Source organism: Papaver somniferum, chromosome 5, assembly GCF_003573695.1.
Source record: "Papaver somniferum cultivar HN1 chromosome 5, ASM357369v1, whole genome shotgun sequence".
In the NCBI taxonomy this organism is placed as follows: domain Eukaryota; kingdom Viridiplantae; phylum Streptophyta; class Magnoliopsida; order Ranunculales; family Papaveraceae; genus Papaver; species Papaver somniferum.
The window spans coordinates 150042316-150045590 of record NC_039362.1 but is presented as its reverse complement, the minus strand read 5'-3'; positions in this window follow the sequence as shown (position 1 = coordinate 150045590).

Genomic DNA, 3275 nt, shown 5'->3' with positions numbered 1-3275 from the left:
GTGTAGTTAAAGAGCAGTTTTGGCAATCGTGATTTGGAGGAGTTTGAGGTCGATTAAACCTCTGATTTTCATAGGATGGACTCCTTATGGGTCTAGGAATCTGATATTGGTGTTTAAATCGATTAGATTGGGCTCAAACGACGGATTTTTCTCACAACAAGAAAATATGGAAAGTCACGTGTGTGACCTGTTTTAGGGAATTTTAGAGTGATTAAAACGATGTAAACCTTCCCAAAGATTTGTATCTATCTAAGGAAGAGTTTAGAATAAAAAGGAAAGCTCAGAAACGCGTAGAAATCATAAAACAAGAAATTGCCGCAACTTGGCCGTGAAGAGAAGGAAAGAGATTTTGGAAGATTTGGGAGAGATTTAATCGGTATTTTTGATATAAATAGATGTCTTGGGTCATATAGAAGAGGTGTCGAGAGTTTGGGAACCTAAGGAGAGACAGAGAAGAAGAAATCAGAGCTTTACCAAACTCTGTTTCTGCTGCTGCTGTTGAAGAAGAAGAACAGCTGAAGAACATTGACCCTCGGTAGACAGTCGCAGAAAAGTGTCGCTGTTCAGGGAAGTCTTATTCTAGGGTTTTAAAATCAGCGACAAAGCAACAGTTTTTCCGTAACTGTTCCATTGTAACAGCTGTTTTGCAACACCAATACAATGTTGCAAACAATCCGTGTTATTACTTTTCACTCTTTTAATCATTTTTTGAGCAACAAACACATATTTTGAGATCATGATTAATATGAGGAGCTAAACCCCAACACTGGGATGACGGAGGAAGCCATATTGCATAGTGTGGTAATTATATTTAATTCTTTTTATGACTTTTTGCATTAATTTAATCGTTTTATGATTTTTCTTAATTAGTTGTGAAGTCGTATGATGATGTATGCTTGGTCTAAGTGCTTTTGATGCATCATGCTAGTGATTTACAGTTAAGCTTTTAAAAATATACCCTGGCAAAGAATTAAAGTCAATAAACAAGAGCTATAATTGTCTAAGAATTGATTTTTGAACCACAAGGTATTTTTTTGGTGGAATCCTGAGTCTCAGTAATCTCTCGACATTGTGACAAACCTTGTGTATATATTTTCTTTATTTTTATTGTTTTCTATTATTAAGTCTGAAATTGAGTCTACACAAGTCCGAGTTGGACGAACTTTATTTACCACTTAAAAAACTACATCATGTAGCTTTCCCATATCCTGGTGTGTAGCTGATGAGTCCTAAAAAGTGCATATTTCTATATATTTTTCTTGGCATTTAACTCATCTTTTGTGCATTAATTCTACATTTTATCCCATATTCTGTATTTTCTTTGTTTTCAAGAATAAATATTTTTATTAACTAATTTTGCATTTTTAGGTAATAAATAAAGTTTGGATGAATAGCGGAGAAAAAAGAGCAGAAAAGTAGTGAAAAGTCGGGAGGAATTACACAAGGAAGCCGCGAAGAATGTTGTGCGCAAGACCAAAAGGCTAGAACTGGGCTTGAAGAGGAAGAATTGTCCTTAAAGAAGATATGGGATTGGCATACCCAAGGCCCAAAACCCTCACCCAAATCCATTTCCTATATCCATACCCGTTTCCCTTTCTAGCCGTCAGATTGGATCATCTCAGCATCCTATGGTCGCTTCATCGTCGTGCATCGAAGTCTGAAGCTCCTGTCAAACACTACAGCACCTAACTCCATCTTGAGCCGTCAGTTTCGTTGTACTTCCGCATCCAACGGTCGCTCCTCGCTTCCTTCTGTCTCGTCGTTAGATCGATCCATCATCTTCCGCATCCAACGTCGCATCCTCGCTGTTCATCAACAATTGCTAAACCCGCTCAACACCCGAGTACCAAATACCCTATACCCAAAACAAACGCACCCCAATCCATTTTCCATCGACTTCTTCTCTTTCTCCCTCACCCTCTGCAACATCACCATACCCTACCGCACCACCATTCCCACCACCTTCTCCTGCTGCCTCCACCAACTCGAGCAAAGCTCGAGTAAACAAACCCTCACACATCACCATCACTCTTCTATCCACCTATTATCAACCTACATCTTCACCTTCTCCTCTCAGTGAAGAATTAGGTTAATATTAGTTGGAGTAGGGGTAAGGATTAGGGCACCAACTCGCACCAAAGAAGCATGGGAGGAAGCAGAAGAATGGTTCGAAGGCTATGAAGCAAATCAGAGAAGTATGGGTAAGATTCAACAAACCCTAATTTCAAATGTATTTGGATATTTTTAGGAATTGGGTGTATGAACCCTAATTATGGTATAAATAGAAGGTGTTTGGTGTTGTTGTGGGCATGCCTGGACTAGCCAGTGCACCACCAAGAGGACTGGACTAGCCAGTTCCTCAATTGTTCATGTCCTGTTTTTAGTTCAACTGTTTTGTGTTATTTTCAATTGTTTTGCACTGTCAATTATGTTCTAACCTGTTCTGCTAGGGTTGAGATGAAGCCCAAGCTTATTGCTTGTTATTCATGCTCTTGTCAGTAGCCATGATGTGTGTAAATGCTCATAGTGAAACTCCATCTTAGGGCTTCAACACTAGTCTTTCACATTGGATGTCAGGCATCCACTGTAGTTAGAATCATCTAGTGTTGCTGAACTGCAACTCATGCTTAATTTTATATATTGTTCTTTTGATTAATTGTGCTTTAAACAGACAGTTAATACTTAGGGAAGATACCTTAGTTGTGATAGGAGATTTCATATCAAAATGACCCTTGCTATATAGAGGATAGACATCCCTCTTGCTGGTGGTTATAGAAAAAAAATGTTACTGTCAGTGATGAATAATCAGTGTGAGTTAGAGGTGGATTCAAAAGCCCTAGCATGTTCCTGTTTACTTGCTTTACATTCTACTGTTTTTCAGTTCAGTCACTGCCATCATCTCATGTGTGTTTTAACACAACCAAGACTCTTTGTTACAACTCAGTTTTAGTGAAACCTTAAGCTTCAACTACACACACCTTGTCCCTGTGGATCGACTCGCACTTGCACATTAGCTACATCGACGCCGTGCACTTGCGGTATTAGTTTGTGACTCTTTTAGAGAGCCACCAAGTAGCGCCGCGTGTTTTTCTGGCACGCTAAATCCCCCGATCAACACATGATCCAGATGAGGAACCAAATATGGAGGGTTGAAAGTGGCGCCCGCGACTGCATCAGAATCCGGCAAGGGATTACGACAATTGCACCTGCGGCCACTGGAGTACTCTCCATTGTCTGAGTTACAACGACGTTTTCATCTCGAGCAACATCCATTT